The following is a 22,182-nucleotide window of genomic DNA, read 5'->3' on the forward strand; positions in this document are numbered from 1 at the left end:
AAAGCAAACACACGAAAAGAATTAAAAGGACTGACTAATTAATTCTCAACACAAACAACAGATCTGTACTATAAATGACTGAACTGTTTAAGGAGTTGATAGACAATTTAAGAAGTTCTTTGAATTCTAGGACTTGACTGTGGCTTAAAGCCAGGCCTCCTTTGGAAGACCGGTGCTGCATTAGAATTAGAATTCCTTCTGGACAGCATGTGCTGCAACAGGAAGTCTACCAACCTGTGAGATGGAACAGCACATTCCCATCTGTTGCTGGCCAGCTGTCCTGTACATACCCCTCCTTTTCATGAGATCAGCCTGACAGCAGTAGTTATGCTCTTGAGCCATCATGCAGCTGAGCTGCAAACATGAATCACAAGGGGTAGGTGCACTTCACAGTCACTTTCTGTCTAAAATTCAGTCCTTGGGTGTGTTGGGCTTTCTAGCTTTGACCCAGAAAAATATTTAGTGTGTGTTTGTGTCACTGAATCATTGAGGAGTCTTTTCCTAGAGGGAAGAATAAAGGCCTTGTTAGGACTTGATAATGAGATTGTTTTTTGAGGTTTGTTGTTTTGGGGAATATTGTTGGAAGTAATCAGCGCTTTCTTGGTAGCGATTCATTTACAGCCCTTGGTAGTTAACAAACTGTTTTATATTTCATCAAATATACTATTGCTTTGTGTCAAGAGTCATCACTGTCTCTAAGGACTTACTCCCACATTTGCAAATAATAATTACTCTCCCTTTTTCAAAATGGTTAATTTCGCAATATAATCAGGAAATGCTCTGACAGTGACTGCAAAAGGGCAATTCGCAGTGACTTCTGAAATGTAGACCTGTGGGAGCAGGATAAAATACCATGAAAACACCCTTTTAATGTTTGTTTTGAGAGAAAGGAATGTTGATGTGGTTGTTAGGATTATTTGAGGAGTTGGATTTCTAAGGAAAGGGTAATAGTTTTTTGTTTGGTTTCCGCCCCCCACCCCACATTAGGTTTTAGTCAAGGTTCAATGTTTATGTAGGGAAGTATAGTGAAATATAATTCAATCTTCATAGTTTTGCCTAAAACCATGCATCATTAAAGAATTTGCCTTATCATTTACTTGAGTAGGTCATCATGCTTGTATTGTGAGAAATAGCACATAGTTGTCACCTACTATCCTTCTCTACATCATTGTGTTTTTACTATGTCACAGACACTGAGCAGCAAGAGTATGTGACTGATGTCATTACATCATGTTTAGATTGAGTATGAGGAGCTTTTTCATGTATTTCACTTTATTCTGGGTATCTATTTGTGGTGGCTGTATCAAGTGTTAATTTATTTTTCCAGCCCCCCTCACTGCTGTCAGATTCGTTAAAGCTGAAGCGCTTTCCCTGGTTGACGGTAAACACCAGGTATTTGTGAAAGAAGAGTGTGATAGAAATGTGATTGCAATATGTGATATTGCAAAAGAACCTGATACTCCTTAGATAACATAGTGGGTTTGGCTTGTGTGTTTGCTTTGCAGCGTGCACTTCCTTGAGAAGGCAGAGGTGGAGATCTGCTGGTGCAGCCTGGGTGCCTGGGCACGTGTTAGAAGGGAAGCACCTGGCAGGCTGTGCACTGCAGCCAGCACTTCTAGAACTTAGGAGGTAACTCATGTCTCTGCTGCTGGCTAGGCCTTGAATGAAAGCATCTGAATTTGGGCACCAGAAAAAGAGAAACTTAATCTAAACTCAAAATGGCAGGTTCGTATAACTTCAGTCTGAGGTCACTGTAACTTCAGCTGAGTGCCTGATGGTGGTGTGCCACTCAAGCAGTATGTGCTGAGTGCATTAGGTCAAGAGAAAGAGGCAGATAAGCAAAACTAGGACATTTGATCTGGGAAAGAAAGTCTTTTTGAGCCCCTTAGGATTGGCTCTTTTGATTAAAGGGAGTGATGGCAGACACGAAGTCAGGTGGAATCTTGAAACATGCAGTTGAAAGGCAAAAGAACTGAGGAGGTAATTGGTATGAATTATGTGATGTATATCATGAAGAAGGCTCCATGAGAAGCAGCCAAAAATCCCTTCCTATTGGTGTTTTCTGGATTAGGACAAAGGGATGGGACTATAAGATAAAAAAAAAAAAAAAGCTTTTTTTGGTGCATGGTTAGCCAAGTTTAGCTATTTCAATGCAGAAATCCTTAAGCTGCAAGAGGGAAAGCCATCATCCTTCTCCCTGTTGCTAAAAGCACTCAAGGCTAAAAGTCAACTTGAAAAATTTTATTTTTTCAGGATAAAATGGTACCTTATGCAAATCAGAAGAATGAGCATAGTATGAGGAAGAAGCAATTTTTCATTTCATTCACTTTCATGCCCACCAAAGAGGTACTTTAAGATATTGAGTAGAGAAATAAAGAAAACAGAAAAGAGAAATTCCCATCTGATGGAATTGGGAATCTTTAAAGAGTATTTTAACCAAACATGGCATTACAGACACTTTAAATCACTAATGACAAGTAGACCATTACTGTACTAAAATAGGGATATAATAAAACAACCATTTTGGGCTGTCTGGGCTTTTGGGTGTCTCCTTCTGTAAGTTAAATGGCTTGAAATCTTTGTTTAATATTTTATCTCTGACTTATGAGGAAAACTTTCCGTAATGCATGAAAATATTGAAATTAATTACAGTCTATAAAAAAAAAGTGTTGTGAGATGCATTGCAAACTTCACATAAAACAGGTTGTTTTCTGTCCCTTGGTAGGTATTTTATTTGTTCAAAACTATCCCATGATATTAATTTTTAAGTTGGCAAGAATGCTGTAGATCAACAGTGTGCACTAACATCTGGCCACATAGTGCAGCTGAATTAGTTGTGTGATAGAAGTAAAAGAAAATGGCATGCAGATATACATAATTTTAGGCTCAAGTGCCCAGTATTCTTGTGTAATGCTGATTAAACAGACTGACAAAGCAGAAACATTTTATATATGGGAGAATACCATTAGTTCCAAAATAAAATTACTATAATTTAAGCAGTTGATGCAAACGGAGGAAAAATGTGCTGCTAGCCCTGTGCTAGCCCTGCAGTCAAATCATGCTGTAAGGCTCATATTTGGCAGGTATTGTAGGATTGAAAGAGAAGTTTTGAAGAGAAATTACAAGTCCTTCCCAAATACAAGCATTATACATACCACAGTGAAACAGAACAATGACAGAAATGCAGCTTCATTAGTTATTGCATCTATATCAGATGAGGCACCAAATCACTTCTAAAACCTGAGGTAACAGTTGATATCTGTTCTTGGGGAACATCTAATTTCTAGCAGGTTGCTGAAGGGCAATTCAGGCTTAAGTTCCCAGAAAAGTAGGTATGCATTAATTTCGTTATGTTACATGGGAAATGTAGTTTTTTAGCTACATATAAAGTCCTCATTCTTCTTTCCCTGCTACCCATAGCATTTAAGAAGTTGAACATATTTTTCTGTATGAACAACTATCCTTATGTGTGTATCCTGATGGCCACATATAATAGGGCATCACACAAAACCATTGCTGATGAATCTGAGGGTAATTTTAAACTAGTGAGCCAGATCTTGGTTTGTGAGATACCTCATTGTGGCATCTCAAAATGCCAGGCAAGAGAGAGCTGTTCTTTCACATGAAGGCTTACTTCTAATACTTCCTCATTTCTTATGAGGACAGTGTCTGAACTTGCTTTGAAAGCACTGCTTTCTTTTTTCATGGTGAGTACTATTATTTCTGAAGTATGTTTGACTCTATAATGAACTGGAAGGAGAATTTTTCTTAACCTGTAGCCTGATTTAGAAGTGCCTAGGTACTGGCACTTAGCCACTTGTTAATCTCTTTTGTTGTACAGTATGAGCAGTACAAACATGATTCTCCCTGTTCAGAACTGAAAAGGTATGTCCAGCATTAGAAGTGCTAGATTTCTATAGACAGTATTTTTGGGAGGAGATGTCAGGAATAAATGTTGAAAGCATTACAAGTTATAAAAGTTATTTGCATTACATTAATATTGCCACAAAGCTACCTGTTGTTACATCAGCACATTTCCTCAAAAATTTTTTGTACTTATTTTAATCTTTTTGTCTCCTGTTCTTTATTGATTTATTTTCACCTTGATTTCTCTTGCATCAAATTTCCACATCTCTGTATTAAAAATCAGAAATACCTTACCTGTTTAAACAGTTATTAGGGTAAAATTTGTCTTGGAAATCTCAAGGGCATATATAACTTTTTTCAGTTTTTGATCATCTCAGCATATTTATGAATAGAGAACCAACTTTTTTTCTTACCTATGCCCTGTAAGTGTGGATGAAATCCATTAGGATAATGAACTGATTAGGATAATGAACTAATAATATAATAATCAAATGTCACTACATTCTTTGAGCCTCAAGCTTGCTTTACAAATTTCTCATTTCAGCATTTAACATTATGTGCATACCTGTTAATAAAAACAATTTCATTGTAGAATTATTGTAATCTATAGAATAACAAGCAGTCATGAAACTAATTAAAAGAATAGCAGTAAGCCCACATTCAGGGAAGCAATTATTTACTGTGACTTTCCTTTCAACTTTTGTCACATGTGGTTTTCACAAGGTTTCTTTTATTACCCTCTGCAGTTGCCACAATAACAACATGTCTGTTGTTGGAAACCTCAGGCTGTATTTGTCCCAGGCATACCATGCAAGTAGGAAAATTGTTCTTAAGCCATGCTGTAGTACAGCATACCTTGGTTCATTTGTCTGGATTCAGGCAACTGAGGGTGGTTCAGCATGTTTCCTGTTAGTATAAAATTTACTCCCACACCATTTTTGATGGATCATTAATTATTCTTAGCAGTGAACAATTTTGTACTTGAAGTCCTGAAGCAGGTTTTGCAGGATGTAGTGTTATATCTGGGTTTATGTAGAGCAGAACTAAAATAAGTCTGGTTATGATTTGCTTTTATACCTTTAACATAATTTTCAATGTTTCTCACTGTGCTTTATTTTCCTTTTTGCTCATGTTTCAAAAAATACTACATACCATGCTTAAATTACTTCATGACATGCTTAAATTTGTTTTGGTACATATAAAACAATGTGTTGGATAGTAAATACTTTGATCCTATTCTTAATTTGCATTATCAAGATTAAGTTTCATATATATGCTTAAAATGAAAATTTCAGTTTTGAAATTGGAAAGTGAAATGAGCATCACTGCTACTTAATGATTTCTGATTTAAGAGATAATTTTGAAATACTTGTTCAGTGTCTTGCATACATGGAATCATGTTTCTATTACCTTACATCCGAATTATACCATGTTAGTTTGCAGTATGTGTTTTCTACAGTTTCTGAAAATAAGTCTTTTCTTTGGCATGACATGAGTTGAACACTGAGAAATTGGGATTCATTAAATAACTAGTTAATTTAAAAAATAATTTCTGAGTCCTCATTGAAACCTAAACAGTTGTATGATATTCTTTCTAGAGAAGCTTCTTTTAACATTTGCATGCACAGATGAGACAAACATGCATCAAACAGAGAATGAAACTGGAGAATTCATTCAACATGTTTTAAAATAATATTGATTTTTTTCTGTTTACCTATTTTATTCAATTTTTATTTTCAACTACTTTGTCATCAACATTAATGTTTCATATAACTTTTGTCTCAGACATATTGGCAAATAAATAAGTCCACAGCCCAAGTTTCATATAAGTTTAATTGTTGGACACTGCTATTAAAAGAATCTGAAGAAAAGCATGTGAAAAGTTTTTTTTACATAATTTTTTTGGTTGGTTTGCTACCCTCTTTGTCCCCCTGCCCTATATTTAAGACTTCTGAAATCAAGGGAAGGAAAAAAGGTTTATGGTAGATATTTCTCTCCTCTGGCCCTAGTTATTAACTCCTTTTGATATTCCTCCCTAATTTGGTTCAGGATCTGATTGTTCAAAGTAAAAAACAACTTTGCTGCTGTGCTTTCTTCATTATAGCTGTGGCTGTGCTCATGCTACTCTGTTGGCCAGCACTGTTTTGGAGAGGCCAATGCATCTGTATTTCTAGCAAGAAATAACAAATCTGATAACTGTAAAGAAGGAACTAGGTATATGCTGGATGCCAGCAAACAAATTAAAGAGTAAGAAAACTGTTACAGAGAATAAAAATTACCTAAATCTAGTGTTTCACCACTTGATGAAGAAAGTATCAACTAATAAATATCCTTGAAATTCAGAGTTTATAAAGTTTTTCAAAGAAAAGCCAGCAGTTTTGCCCAGTTGGCTATATTGTTTCCTATATCTGTTGAATGATTTCACAGTTGAAAGCTTTCTGGCGTGGCAGTTCTTCTCCAGAAATGGCATGTGGTTCTGTGCTGGTCAGCTGAGGTGAGAATGGCTATTGGAAAAAGTGCTTCAGGGTGCCAGCAAGCCACAAATAGTTCTCTAAAATACCTGTGACTGTGCCATAGAGTAGAAAAGAAAGATGCCTTTAATTTCGTGTGAAAGCACAGGATTTGTATCTGGCTTGACTAGAAAAGGACAGAAAGAAAATGGCAACCGAACACCAGGGAGATATGCAAACCATGCTGGGAGAGGAGAGTTGAGTGCTTCTTTTCTAAGTGCATAAGCTTATACATGTTGCTGAGCCTGCCCACATTTTCTTGCATAATCCTTTCCACCTCCTTGCATGACTTAACTCAGAATATAGTACAGGCAGGGTCAATGAGGGTGAACCAAAAGCTCTGGTCATGAGACTAAAAGGTGACCTTGTTATGCTGTGGTGCCAAATCTCAGCTGAGGCCTCCTGAGAGATCCTTGAGTTGTGAACACAAATACTAAAATATTGGAGAAATAGGAGACTGTTTAAATAAGATAAATGTGATGAAGAAACCAAGTCTTCAAAAAATGTTATGTATGCAATGCTAATCTCTCAGAATGCTTTCCTGTTTTTTCATGTTTTTTTTTTTTTTTTTTATGAGTAAATTCTACTTTGGCACAGAAAAATACTAATCTGCTCCTCTTTCTCTGTGTGTGTCATTTAAGGAAGGACTTGCTCATGCTGCAAGATGCAAAGAGGCAATAGCTTGATTAGTGCTCAATATGTGGACTTTGCATGTATAGTTTCAGCTAAGTGATGTGTAGCACCAAAGCCAGCATTGATTTCAATTTTTCCAGTAAATCACGATATTTCAGGATGAACAGTGGACTTTTTTACAGATTGCTTCTTTCATTTGCAATATATAAAAAGAAAGGATTCTTGCTACATTTTTATTCCAGATTTTCAAAATCAAGATGTCATATCTTTCCAGTAGGATGATTTGAATATTGGATTTCCACTTGGCCTGCTGAAGATGGAATCTGTTGTATTCAGAATAATCAAGAATATGTATTTCTTTGCCTAGGAAAAATAATGTGGGATGAGCAGCAGAGGGACTGTTGCTAGCATACAGTCAACAAATTAACACTACTACTAGGCTTCATTTGCTTGCAATTAAAAATATGATTGGCATTGATATCACCAAGATTGTACTGAAGACAAAGGGGAATATTTTTTTAAAAACTGGAGTATTAGCTTTAATCTGCAATGCTTTCACATATCACTGAAACTTCTCATCTGAAATGTTTGCTCTAATGGTTTTTTTGTCTCTTTTTCAGCTAAAAACAGACTTGTTCACCTTGCAAAGTATATGCATTTATAAATCTTAAATGAGTGTACTAAATGGAAAGAAAAAGTTGCATTAAAAAATGGGAGTTTAATGATTTTTTTTTTGCGGGGGAGGAAGTTTGCATGTTTTTTGTAGATTTTATTTTATTTTAATTTTCTTTTTATCTCTTTTCATTTTGGAAGAGAGAGGTTTCTGAAATAACCTTTTCTCCATTGAGGTAGGTTATTTGTATAAACAAAACACTGATGTTTTTTTCATTACTAAGGGAAAATAAATACATTACAAAAAATGTGAAATTCGGGATTCTCCTCTACCACTCTCATTTTGGAAAGTTTTATGCAGAACATTTATTTATGTTGCCCTTGATTGTTCAAGAGAAACTTCATGGTCTTACAGTATTCTGAACACATAGATTCCCCTGCCTACCTGCAGACAGCCTGCCTGCTGTTTTTTAATTGTTGACACCACTCTGGTGGCAGTGCCACAGTGATAAACGCTTTAAAAATGCAGATAGGTTAAGTAAGTTGTGACAGTGATCTGTGCAAAAGGCAGCTTCAAAGGGCAAAAATAATACAGTGTTTGGGACCCTTCATTAAATAATAGAATACATAGGCTCTCACTGAAAACTGAATGAGGAAAGAAGAAGCTGATAGACAATATATTAATGGCCAGGACAAAGATAACAACACCAATAATACACACACACACACACACACACACACACACACACACACACACACACACACATATATACAGAGAGGGAGAAGCGCTTTAACTGTGAGGTTTTCATAGTTGGAGAGAATGGTCTTGTTTGCTATTTGCATTGGAGATATGTTTGACCAGATCTCATCCTTTAATCCACTATAATAAAGTTTGATGCAGAAAGGAGTATGTTTCATATGTAAGCTTGGTATATGATAATAAAAATAAGCATATATATAAACTCTAGTAGCCAGAACCTCAAAGAACTGCTGTATAATAGTGAGGGCTCATAAATTTCTTTTCCTAGTTGGCTTGTAGGGCTAAAGTTCTGCTTCTAGCATGGTCAGAAATGCCCCAGCTTTTATTATGCTGGATGTTTTGCTCCCATTGGGTATATGAAATAAACAACATGAGGTAATTTTTTTAGGTCTGGACTGTTCTACATTTTAGAGGTTATGTGTTAAATAGTGTGCCACACTTGGTTTTGTTAAGTGACACAGGTAGTTCCTTTTTTTTAGAACTTGGACAATAATCAGGACATTTCTTAATGTTTAAGTTCTCTTTCTATGCAAGAAGATTCTAGACAACATTTATTTCCTTTCAGGAGAGAATTTTAATTCTGAGACTATTCAGGATGACGTTGTCAGTTGATCTTGATAAAATTGTTCTATTTTGAAGAAAATGATCTCATGTTCTTTGGCTGCTAAAATAGTACAAGTACTAACAAAATGTACTCTAAGCAGGAGAAATTGCCACTCTGGGGGTGGATATGTAGACTTTAGGTTTTCCTGAAGTGACTGTCTTTCCTCTACAGGCGCTAGACAACTGTAACAATAACCTTGCAAAGGTCTTGAGCCTAAATGTTTTGTTTGAAATACAAATGGATATATGCACATTATTAAGCTCCTTGTGGAATTGAGAGATTAAAGTCTTGCCTAAAACTACAAGAAAATTTTGATGCAGTCTGAGAGAATGGGTCCAGGTCACCAGAAACCCAAGTAATTGCCTTGATTGGAAGATTGTGCTTATAAGTCAGGCATATAATTAAATGTTTTCAGGTGTGTACTTAATATTATTGGTACACTCACAAGTACAGATAATGAAAAATTAATCATTAAGATAAAAGAATAAATACAGTGGAATCCATAAAAAAGCAAGAATTTTCAAAAAAGGAGGAATTAAATGTGTCAATCAACTTGGTACAAACCAATCAACTCATACTGGAGTGGAAATATGTTACAAAAAGAAAGAACTGACATACACTTTCAAAGACTTAGTACATCTCTCTGCTCTGTGTGTCCTGTGCTGGGTACATTAGGCTGTTTATAAAATAAACATTGTAATTCGAAGGGCTGCATATTTTTCACTTTCAGCTCCTCAGCATTGATATCCAGATAAAACAAAAATCTACGACTAAATATTATATTAAATTATATTTACCTGTACATTCTTCTGTGAAGTGTAATATCCTGGAATGGAGATAATAATTCTATTTTGGATAATGCTTTGTTAATAAAGTACATCTTTTCTTTGTGATTGATAGGGATAAAGACTCCATCTGGAATTGTTAGGGAGCCATTTTAAGTCAGTTCCATGATGCAAATATGCCTTAGAGCCATCTTTGTTTCGCACTTCATTTCAAATGCTTTATTGGCAATTACCAATGATTTTGTAGTTATTTGGCAGCACATGGCAGGGTGACAGCACATTATTTCACATCAGAGCAGGTATGTAGGATATATTAAAGTTAATAAACCACCACTTTGTTAACAGACAAAAAAATTATTGAAGTAAGGTGTAGGTGTGCATAGGTTAATCATAAAGACTTTTACATTTATTGGGAATGTGAACTATGTAATGGTAAATTATTTTTTTCCTTTTGTGATTATGAGGGAAGCCTAAGTACAACCTTTTTTTTTTAGCCTATGTCAACATCCTTACTATGGCTAAGTAATTTTCACAATTTTGAGTGATTTTTTGATACTATATAATCATCATTGACAGAGGATATTGTCCTGTTTTTCTCTCTTAGGTTTTTAGAGGAAGATACTGTTTGTAAAGATTTCTTTCAAACTGTGTTAACTTGTAATATGTTTTTATTATAATCACCAAATAAACAAGCCACCAAATAATTCCACTGTGTCTGCATTAACATATTTTCCAATGAACTTTGGACACATACTTCATGCAAAAGCCAAAATACAGTGAATTTTAGTGAATGATATAAAAGTGTTGCAGATGGTGAACATGAGTGACTCAAGGCTCAGAAAATGGGCTTTTCCAAAACTTACTTAGAAGTAACCCATAGCAATGAAAAATGCAGAAAGATGTAGTATATTCTTCCTGGATATTTTTTCTTGATATTTTAAGAAATTATGATGAACTGGAGCATTCATAAAGAAAAATTTACATTAGATCATTCTGCCACTGGTCTGAAATACATCTGCTTAGTACTAAGTAATGAGTAATCACTCAGTCTTAATCTTAGCCTTAAATCTACTAAAGTATTGCTTAAGCTTTACATGTGTTTTTTGTCCTACGTGCCTCAAAGGAGCTGCTTTGTATTATGTATTTTTTCCTGAATCACAGAAGGCATTCAACTTTATATGACAAGACTGTTGTTTGTTTGGTTTGTATTGATGTTTCCTTTCAGTGCTTCTGGTCACAGTTTTGGTCAAGTATTCTTTTTAAGAACTGTGTTGTAGCTCTGTGTTTGGCTTTTCCAATAGTACAAATTCAGTATAAGATTATAAATATTCTAAGTGCAAAATTTCAATCTATTAATTTTATATCTAAGAACAATTCAATTATTAGAGTACCTTTCTGTTTTAAAAAGGTTTTATCTTTGTTTATGTGGGACAGCCTTCCAGATCAGAATTAATTGTCAAATCCAAATGAAGTTCAAGGGAGCTTTTTGTTTTTAAACTTCAGTGAGTGCTCATGCTTTATTTTGCAGGAGGTAGATACATAAACATCCATAAACCAACACTTACCTATATGTTCAAATGTGGGGTGTAAAAAGTATCAAAAATACTTAAAAGTTTGCCATCATTCAAAATCAGATTTTTGCATTACATGTTATTGCTTTTCTGCTCTGTTATTGTACTGATGGAATCCCCACTCTGTCTTTTCTAGAAATGTGAATGAAGAAGTCTGTATTAGAAAACATTTTATTCACTTACATTCAGATTTGTGCATCAACTTTGCATTTCTATTTTTTTTTCCTTTTAACGAAACTGAACTGGCATATAAAACATATGAACTGGCATATGAAAAAGTCTTATTTAGGGATGCTGCTAAAAAAGGCTATGCTTTTCTTTTGATTGGTGGAAATTAAAGAGTACTTTATGTTATTGTACCATTTAAAATATTCCCAGCTCTCATGGGTACTAATAATAGCTACTTTGTTAATGTATATGAACTGGAAATGTATTCAAGACTTCAGGTAACCCTACACAGCAGGTTTGGGTCTGATGCAGAACAGATAGAGGGCAGAGCCAATTGAAATACTCAAATAGCCAGAGCCAGATAATGTCTCATGTGCTCCCACCTCAAAATCCTGTTTTGTTTTGCAGAGGAGTTATAGCTTTATTCACATTTTGAAGATGAAAACAACACTCTTCATCTTTTTCCTCTCTGATACTTGCTCTGGCAATCTGTATATTCTATTACTGTCCTTCTTCCTAAAAATTCAAGATTTATCAGTGCTGCATCTTTAACAGTCATCTTTATTATGCAGGGGCCAGTCATACTTTTTCCTACGAAGGCCAAATAAAAAGCTCTGTGCATTGAAATGTCATTCCATAGGTACTATCATTCCATAGGTACTAGCATTTCCTGATATATACAGGCACAAACCCCCAACTCAAATATGTTTTTCCATCATATGCTTCTTTCATCATGTAAAGGGTGCAATAAACGCATGTGGCATTCTACAGACATGATTTTTGAATCAGTCAGTTTTACTAGGGACAAAGGAAAGAAACAACCCATGCTTCTTCTAGACATAAAAGCCATACAGATTTATTTGGAGCCCATTAGAGCAGAGTTTGTTTTAATCAGTGTTTCTTTTTTCATATAAACATTTTGTTGAGTGATGAATCTCACAGTGCTTAGCTTCAAGGGAAGTAAAGAAAAAGGACAAACCCAAATTCCATGTTTAATGTTCAAATTGCAAAATATAATGAAACTGAAATTATAATGCTAGGATTGAATAGAAAATAGATTTTATGCTTGAATCAGATTACAAGAACAACTTCCCCTCAGGAACACCTCACAGTGTATCTAGTAATATTTTGAGAAGTAAGAGAAATATTGAAAAGCGTGTTTGGAGAAGAATCTGCAGAGGAACAAAATCATAATTAAACCCAGTCGTCCCAGGAGGTGGTGGCTGTTTCATCTGCAGCTATTGACTGGGAAAGGATCTAGCTAAATAAAACATGAATGGAGTTCAAATCCATTCACTCCTCTTTGAAGTCAGTTGGGCTGTATGTGAAAGGTTACATATAGGAAGTGTATGCATAGTCTATGCATACCTATGCATAGGTAGATAATAGTTTAAGACTTCAGTGAAAATAATTCAAATGTCTTTAAGGGCTTTAGAAAAAACACATGAACTCCAGAGCTGTTTTGTACACAAGGAAGAATATTACTGCCTTGAAGACTGGAAGTGGCCTTCAGGGGACTGTAATGCTCAGGCTCTGAATCCCAGCATTGTATTGCTTTTCAAGGAAAAACCTTGAGATTTACACAACTCCACTACCACTTTTTTGTCTTGTTATCAAGACAAAATGAAAAGGTGTATGGAGTGTGCTGTACATGTGTTGCAAACAATTTTGTATATAGAAGTTTGTCTAAACTCCTATGAGTACATGGGCCTTCAGCAGAGTTCATGAACAACCAAATGTGTATATGTATCTCCTTTTTACAAGGAAAAATACAACTCAGTGTTTTGCCCCTGAACTGATTAAATGTCTGTCCTGAAAGGGACAACAGACTCGTTTCTTAGATTGATGTGCTTGTTGCCCTACACTGGATATAGTTTAGTCTTGATTTATTAAGCTTCCTGGTAAATATGACTTAACTAGTCCCTTCTGTGAATATTTTTCTTGTGCCCTTTTGCTAATTGCAAGGATGCAAATGTCACAGAGATCTTTATATTTCTTGTCTCATTTGCTATATATTTTTGTAAATTCTACTACAGTTTCTATGTAGCTATTATAGTCAAATTTTGAGGGTCTGAATTCTATTGTTCTAGATTCTCAATAATAAGGAGTATTATGTTATCTCAGTTTGCAGAAAAATAATCGGAAGCGCAAAGCTTTTCTTGTGTTGATGCAGAAATTTAAGAGCTGATGCTTGTGAGTCTGTTTACATAAGTATGGCTTTGGCAAAGAGGGGTTATGGAGAGCAAAGCACTTTGGTATGTGGGAAAAGCTTCACAGTTAAGAGTCCAGCATAACTCAACAAAAATGAATCTTGTAGTGGATTTTTCAGGTTGCTTTTGGGCAATGAAGCAGTGCTACCCCATATTCTCTGTCAAGCGACATGAGACATTTGCCAGCTAAAACACAGTTAATACATGAGCATGTTCATATCCCATAACTAACAGGCTGTGGTACTTCAGGGCTTCAGTTTTCAGGTCTACCTTTTGGGTCTGCAACCCAGGCAGTGACCTATGGATTGTCCTTAGTAAGAAAAAGAGTTCCTCTCGCCTTAACATTTGAAAGGAGCACATTCATACCAGACTGAGATAGGTGGTAAGTTCTGATAAGAAGGCTTATGTTCCAGAAGGCTTTTTTTTCCTCATCATAAATGAAATGGAAAATAGATGGTATTAACTTAAATCCATAGTGCTGGGATTAAATAGAGACTCAAAAATGAAAATAGGACCAAAAAAATGGGAAAAATTTGGTTTCTAGATTCTTCAGAAATTCTTGAGGTCAGCATGAGATGGGGGGGTTTTCAGGAAGGTCTAGCAGTTCTCACAAATCCTTCACTGGTTGGTCGTCTCCTTGAGTGTATTGACAAAGCACCAAACATTTCAGTGCCACTGTGCCAGAGCAGAACCATGGGCTTCATGCATATATTCTGGGTATTCTATGAGGGCTTAGTAAGTGGCAGAGTAAAAAAGTTACAAGTGATAATGTATAAACAATAAGATTTACATAAAACCGTTGATAAGTTCTAAAGTTTGCCGGAAATTGATTGAAGATTGTTTTTGCTGTCGCATTATAGAACTGTTGTCTAAGAGGTACAGCATTATGTTGTACACTTTGGATGTTGTGTACTTTCTGTGTTAGGAAAAAGTGTCCTCTGTAATAATCAAGAGAGGTTTTTTGATCTCCCCATGCTCAATTTCTTACAATGGATGGAGGAGTACGTGTCAGAATTTGATTAAACCATCTTGGTCTTTAAAGTTGTTTTGTATATACACCAGCAGGTCATCTCATTAACACTTGGACAAAGTACATAGTAAGTTTGTAATTAAACATCCTCTTCCTTCCCATGGAAATCAAATACAATCACAAATTCTTCTTTCCCTGTATTTATTTATGTTAGAGCATTGTCACTGCCTAAATTATGTTAGTTTTGGTGCATACTTCAAATGAATTTTTTATCATTATGTTCCAGACTGGACAAATAAACATCATACGTGTACTTATTTTATATAGCACCATGCCATGATACTCAAACAGAGCTAAGTTCCTTCAATGGGATTCTGAGCTAACACAGATCTTCTGTTCCTACTAGCCATGTTTAGTCATCAAGAGATAGCAAGCGTGTCTGTGTAGTACTGCACTGTCCCATATAAAAGTATGCCTCCCCATTTGTTTAGCTGTTTGCTCAAAGTTGTGGGTTATTTAATATGAATAGACTTTCTTTTATGATCTCTTACTAGCATAAATATCAGCATAAGAAAGACAGAAAGTTTAGTGGGCTGGACATAGCTGTAATGGTAGGTGGTTAGAGAAGTTAAAGTCCCCTGCACAGTCCTCAAGGTGCTATTAGCATCTGATTTCTGCACTTAAGAAATGGCAAGTGCATCTTCAGGGATGGCCCCTGGTTGGTCCCAAGCATAAGCACCATGTCAGTATACCTGACATGATACTGTGTGATTATGTGTTTGCCAGGAATTGGAAACTGTTGGAGAGGGGAGCATAACTTGCTGTCAAATTTTGCTTTTTTCGGAGCCATGGCTATCGCTGGTCATGAGATGAAAATTAATGAAAATTAGTGCCTCTGACTTGAAAAAAACTTTTGTTTAGTTGTCTCTGTGAGAATAATGTTGACATTCTGAAATTCTTCCTCTTTGTTTTGCAAAGTCACATTGATTTAGTTCTAAAACTGCTTTTTTTTAAATGCATAAAAAGTTTAATCTCTTCTTAATTCTATAAGTGGGAAAAATCATTCTTTCTTTCTTTCTTTCTTTCTTTCTTTCTTTCTTTCTTTCTTTCTTTCTTTCTTTCTTTCTTTCTTTCTTTCTTTCTTTCTTTCTTTCTTTCTTTCTTTCTTTCTTTCTTTCTTTCTTTCTTTCTTTCTCTTTCTTTCTTTCTCTTTCTTTCTTTCTCTCTCTCTCTCTCTCTTCTGTTCTTCCTCCCTTCCTCTCTCTGTCTCTCTCTCTCTCTCGTTTCTTCTTTCCCTCTTTCTCTCTTTCTGTTCTCTAACCTAATATGTAACCTAATATGTTTTAGTAATTCCAGAATGACTTTTGGATTAATTTACGTTTTGGCTATAGTGTGTTTTAAATCAGTGGCTCACATTTTAACTCTTGCTGGCAGAAAGAGCTCACACATCAAGCTTTTAAAGGCAGAGTTGAATCAATTGGATTTTGCAGTTTCAATTATCTATATGTTTTTAGTTTTATTTCAGACAAATAGATGGCTTACTTCCTCTACTCTCACACAACTTTTAAAATCTGTATTAACTAAACAGCTTCTTCCTTATTACCTAAGATCTGGGGAGGTTTTCATACTGGATACCCAGAATTGCAGAAGTTTTGCTTTTTTTTTCAACATGCAGTGGTCCCCAGGTAATTTCTTTTAAAAGGTCTTTTCCTCATTGTAAGTTTTAATAGCTCTGCCCTTTTCCTTCTTGCCTTATTTACTTATTTCTCTATAAATATATAAGATAACTGTAGCTTTGCTAAAAAGTGATTTATAATTCATTATCTTTCCTAGTTCACATTTCTAAAAGACTATGTCATCAGAAGCATTCCTAAATTTGTCGATTTTATTAGTAATAGAGAAAAATATCTTAAACTGGTAACAGTTTCCACATTGGCAGGAATAAATGAAATGTGAATCCTGTATAAACTTCTGCAGTCCGGAGTTGTTTCCAGCCTTGGCCTGCTATATATTCCCTGTCATATGCTCTCAGGAACAGAATCCAGATCAGTTTACTTCCTATTACATAATCTAAGTAGTTGTCACTGAGACTTAAACATTAGTAACTATTTCCACCCATGGGAGTCATGTGTTGCGCGAGGATAGAAGAAAAATATTTTCCCAGTATGTGAGAGATGATTCTTTTGGGCTGGGATTTAAACGAGTGATAGGACATACATAAAAAATACACTGGGCCATAATACTGGAGCAGAGAAGACAGCCCAGGGTTGGATTCTGATCGCAAGAGCCCAGAGTATCTTTTATAAAGTTTACAAAATTTAGTATCAGCAGAATTTTAATTGGAATCTATTGCATCTTCCTAATGCCAAATATTCAGCTCATAGATGAATGTGAGCATTATCTTCAGCAATAAATGAATTCAATATTGCCACTTCCAAATAACATGTTTATGTAAAAAGATAAAAATTTAGATTTTGAAAATATTAACTAGTGGTGCAGCCTAAGAATAGGCTAGCTTTTCCCATGATTGATATTTTTTACTGCAGCTTAGTATTGAAAGAATGGTATTAAAATGAATATCCATTATTACTGATAATGCAAAATCTGCCGCTTTAGAAAGATTATGTTATTTATTTTTCAAGCAATGATCAACAGCTGTGCAGATAATTCCATTAACACTGACTTAAAACCTTAGTTCTTCCATTTATAAAATATTACAATTGCATGAATTTATAACTCCATCCTTCCAAACATCAGAATTCTTCAAATACATATCAAACAAATAGCTCCAAATTTACATGACTTCTGTTATTCTGGGAAGTCTTATTTTTAAAACATTTATTCAGTGTGAGTTTTAGAGAAGATGAGTGTGCTGACGTAGTTGAAAGGCTAATGTTACCAATATTGTTCAATATTGGTCTAAAAAGAGTTAAAATATCAAGCTTCTGTAAGTTGTCAAGCCTGGTAACCACCATACTTAAATATGAGGGAGAAGCACTAGAAGTTAAGAGTGGTTAGTAATTAATTAATAAGTTTATCAATACTCTTGCAGTGTAGGGAGCTAAGACTTTGACTTATAAAGGGTTTAGCTGAGCTTATTAAAACTAGTTATTTAATGGCAGAAGAAAATTTTGGTTTGGATTTTTTTGAAAAGTTGATTAGTTTGGTGGTTTGTTTTTTTCAGGTCTGCAGAATTTTTCATCAACTTCAGTCAACTTATTGTTAAATCTGATTAATTCTTCAGACTGGATCACTGGCATTTTCAATTTAGCCATCAACAGTTCATTTCAGTGCACTTCAATTTGGGCGGAGTGACAACCTCTCTAGGTTAGCTATTCTATTGACTGTCTTTTTGAAGTAATTAAAACAGAATTGCAATGACTTTGGTTGGAATTCATTTCACTTAACTCTAGCTATGTACATGTTTAGTCATCCAGAGTAAGCCAGTCCTATAGGTTTCCCTTAAAAACAGTGGAAAAATGTAGTAACACAAGAGATGATGAATAGAAGTCCAACTCATGACTGTGACTGTGATTGCTGATAATGGATTCCCAGGAGAATGTAGTAGTACAAAATAGGAAGTTTAAAATAAAAAACAACTAAAAAAACAAACCCAGCAAGAAAAATCAGATTAATTATAAATACTGCATTAATATTAGTTTTGAAAGTTTATGTTAGTCATCTCACTACTGACTCAGCAATGCTCCAAATCTGATTTCAATGATGTAATAACTCCAGTATACTTACAATATAATTTTCCCAGATGTAGGTTCCAGTACTGTAAAAAACCTCACTTCAGTTACTGACTTAGTAATAACTTTTGGCTGTAGAGCAAATGGAATTTTATTTACACTAACAGCGTAATTTATATGTTTTTGCTTTTTATAGGGTAGTATCTTTCAGGACTCACTTCTGTGTCAGTAATCCTATTTTGAGTCTTCTAAAAGGAAGAAAGGAATTCTTCTCGGTCAAACTGAATAATACCTTCAAATACACTCTGCAATGGTGCGGCTTCAGCTTGATTATTGTGTGCAATTTTGGTCACCACAATATAAAAGAGACATTAAGCTATTAGAGAGTGTCCAGAGGAAGGTAACAAAGATGGTGAAGGGCTTTGAGGGGATGATGTGTGAGGAGTGGCCAAGGTCTCTGTCCAGCCTGGAGAAGAGGAGACCGAGGAGGGACCTTTGTGCTCTACAACTTCCTCGTGAGGAAGAGGAGGGGCAGACACTGATCTCTTCTCTGTGGTGACCAGTGACAGACAGAGGGAAGGGCCTGAAGTTGTGTCAGGGGAAGTTTAGGTTGAATATTAGAAAATGGTTCCTCACATGGAAAGTGGCTGGGCACTGGAACAGGCTCCCCAGGGAAGTGGTCACAACACCAGCCTGACAGAGTTCAAGTAGTATTTGCACAAAAATCTCAGGTGCATGGTGTGACTCTTGGGGTGTCTCGTGCAGAGGTAAGAGTTGGACTTGATGATCCTTTCCAACTCAGCATATTCTGTGAATATTCTCACAGCCATTGGGAGCTCAGATCTGTGATTATCCTAGTATAGATCAGCAAACAGTTTTTGCTGTAACTCCAGTCATCAGCTCAGTTGATGCTGTTCCTAAGAATCAGTCCATTGAAATGCTAGACCCTAAAAAGAAAGAAAGTTATGGGGATTTTTCATTTAATTTTATCTTACAGCATGAGCTTTTCCCCTCTTTTCTGCTTCCCTCCATGGAGCCTGCCTCTGCCAACCTCCTAGACAGTTGGCACAATGATTTGCATATCAAGGCATGTTTGCCTTGGATGTGTGAGGGGCTCTCATGTTCCCACACTGCTTCAAGCACTTGTTTTCTTACTGATTTAGTGGGATGACAAGTACACAACAATACTGATTCTGAACTGCAAATAATTACATATTTGTTTCATGGATACAGATACTTAGAACTAGTTCCTTCATCTGCTCTTCAAGAAAAAGCAAAATGTTTTGTTTCTCAATAAGCTAGTGATTTAGGCTTAAAATACCTGTAGATATATTTTTAAGAACGAAGTAAAATAGGCTTAAGTAACAATGGTGATTTTGGGGTTATTTTTGCTTAGACTTTTAGCAAGAGTAGCAAACTCTAATGTTAGGCCTGTAAGTACAATTTAATGTAATATATTATATGTGAGTTATTTTATTGTCACATAGAAGTCTGGAAAGCATTTACAGACATGACCGTTACATTCAAGCCTGTAGGAGAAACTTTACAAAACCCAACATCTTTCTGAAATGCTGTCTAGCCTGGGCACAATTTAGTAGTCTTGGTCTCACACAGGGTATATTTGTCCTGAAGATTAAGCCCTAGTGGAAAAAAGGCAGTGAGTTCCGACTATGAGTGCTTCTTTCATCTACCTGGGTTTTATTTATCACATACCCCTTAAGTCTCTGAACACAGACAAAAAGGAGACTATTTTCCCATTTCAGGATAATTAACCTGTTCTTTAAGGCTAGGTACCAGAGCTCCTTAGGAGCTACTTTGCCTCCAGATCTGAGTAGTTAGAACTAAAAGCAGAGAACAGACTTTGTTGCTACCTTACAGTCTTTGCACATCTCCCCTTTCTTCAGAAAAAAAAACCAAAAAACAACCTCGCAAGTAGGAGCAAAGCCTTCTCACAAAACTAACAAGATACATTTTTCTTCAAAGGCTCAAAATTGTTCCCAAGATTGTGACAATAACTCATAGAAGTTCGTGAGGCAATGCCATTTGATGAGATGGTACCTGCTATTCTGCCATCCTGCTTAGAATTCATTAAAGAGGGGTTAATGAAAATGGAAAATCTTACAGCATTTAAGCAAGGATCTTAAGCAAGAGTATACTTCTTAACTCCCTATGTTCTAATGCTTCTATGTAATGGCTTCTATGCTTCTAAGTAATTTATTTCAAATACAGCAGTGTAATTAACATGTGTTAAGGGTAAGTTGGAGCAACAGACTATTCAAACCTATAAAGCAAACATTCTACCCCACCTGAGCTCCTGTGTAGCATTAAGCAGTGCAAATAATCTGCATTGGCTACGTAATGAGATTCTAAAATGCACACATATTTAAAAATCTCAGTCATAACTCACATCTTATTTGGGCATTAGTCTATATGCTAGCTCTGACACTGATCTTAGACATGAGACTTAGGTCACTCTTAGGTCAGTCAGTCTGTTATCATATTTGTTTCCCACATCTTAAAGTGGATTATATTTCTCAGTCACCTCACAGGGATGTTATAAGACTGATTTTGCTCAAGTTTGCAAAGCTTTTTGCAATTCTTGGCTTACTGTCTGGAGCTGGAGGGCAGTACACAAATGCGAAGTATTTCTACTATCCTAACAGCAGCTGGGGACAGATTTTTCACATGCCAGTTCTTACACTGTGGGACATGTGGCTGCTGAGTAAAGTGGTGATGGGGCACATTAAGGACAAGGCAGACAAAATGCAAGCAGTAAAACAAACAGTTACTCTAACTTTGCAGAAAAACAAAACTAAAACTCCCAGTAAAATCAGAGTCTTAGTAAACAAGAGAACAATATAAACCCTTCTCAGAAGGGTCTTTGACAAGCTGTTATATTGATAGCTGATTCTGGCAGCTGGCAACTGCAGAATATTAATGAAGCATTGGTAGGCACATGAGCACTTTGAACAGGTTGATTGCAACTGAAGTCTACAATGCATGGTATCAAGATACATTATTTGTTTGTAGCATTTGCTCTTAGTTTGACCTTGCTTGCTTTCTACTCTTTTCCTTTTTTCTTTCTCCCTTTTTTCCTTCCTTTCACATCTATCCTTTTCCCCTTCCTCCTCCTTCCTTTTTCTTCTTTCTCTCTTTTATTCACTAGTTCTCGTATGCCTAATTAAGTTCAAATGTGATGAAAATTTCAATAAAAATGTTGCTTATCATATGTTATAAAAGTGTCCTCTTGTTTCTCTCCTACTATTTGGCAGCAGACGCATGCAGCTCCTATCACAGTAAACTGCATTCTTGTTCAGAGCTTACATAGATGGGATTTATACGGGGAGCTAGAAGGAGCTTAGGAGAAAATCCTTGTGCACATCTGACTCAGGATATGTAAAGGCTGAGGAATCTCTGTGTATTTGACAGTGAGAAGTGAGATTGATGGCTTCACTCAGGACCCACTCCAGTCACTATTCCCCTGCTGTTTCCCTGGGAGGGGGCAGGCCGTGTTCCTTGCCCACTGCTTGCCTATAAAGGCATAGGTACCAGCAATACTCTCTTGCTAGCTTTAAGCACATGACAGAATTCATATGACTGACTAAGAACACTGGTGGTGATCTTTATTTACTCAAGTTCTGTTTCTTTTTTTTTCTTATTTTGGTCTGGTACTGTGTCCTTCACGTGAACATCATCACGCATGCTTGTTTTTAGGATTTCTGCCATATTTCTTTTTATTCTTCACAGCCCGTAATAACCTATCAGAGTTTCTGAAAAGGCATTTTGATTATCACTGCTTC

The 22,182-nt window shown here is 35.8% G+C and overlaps 1 protein-coding gene across 5 annotated transcripts in view; it reads left to right on the forward strand.

Moving 5' to 3' along the window:
- SLC16A7 (solute carrier family 16 member 7) overlaps positions 1 to 22,182 on the forward strand; it is an 80,238-nt gene that overhangs the window by 21,362 nt on the left and 36,694 nt on the right. Inside the window, exon 1 of one of the 5 annotated variants that reach the window (XM_036401263.2) lies at positions 200 to 376. The exons of 3 other annotated variants lie outside the window; for them this stretch is intronic. The gene's annotated coding sequence lies outside the window, so the exon portion shown is untranslated. Of the gene's footprint in view, positions 1 to 199; positions 377 to 1,584; positions 1,630 to 22,182 lie in introns of those variants that run through there. One more of the 5 variants, XM_036401264.2, reaches the window with a different exon arrangement.

The sequence above is a fragment of the Molothrus ater genome, chromosome 5 (assembly GCF_012460135.2).
Source record: "Molothrus ater isolate BHLD 08-10-18 breed brown headed cowbird chromosome 5, BPBGC_Mater_1.1, whole genome shotgun sequence".
NCBI lineage: Eukaryota > Metazoa > Chordata > Aves > Passeriformes > Icteridae > Molothrus > Molothrus ater.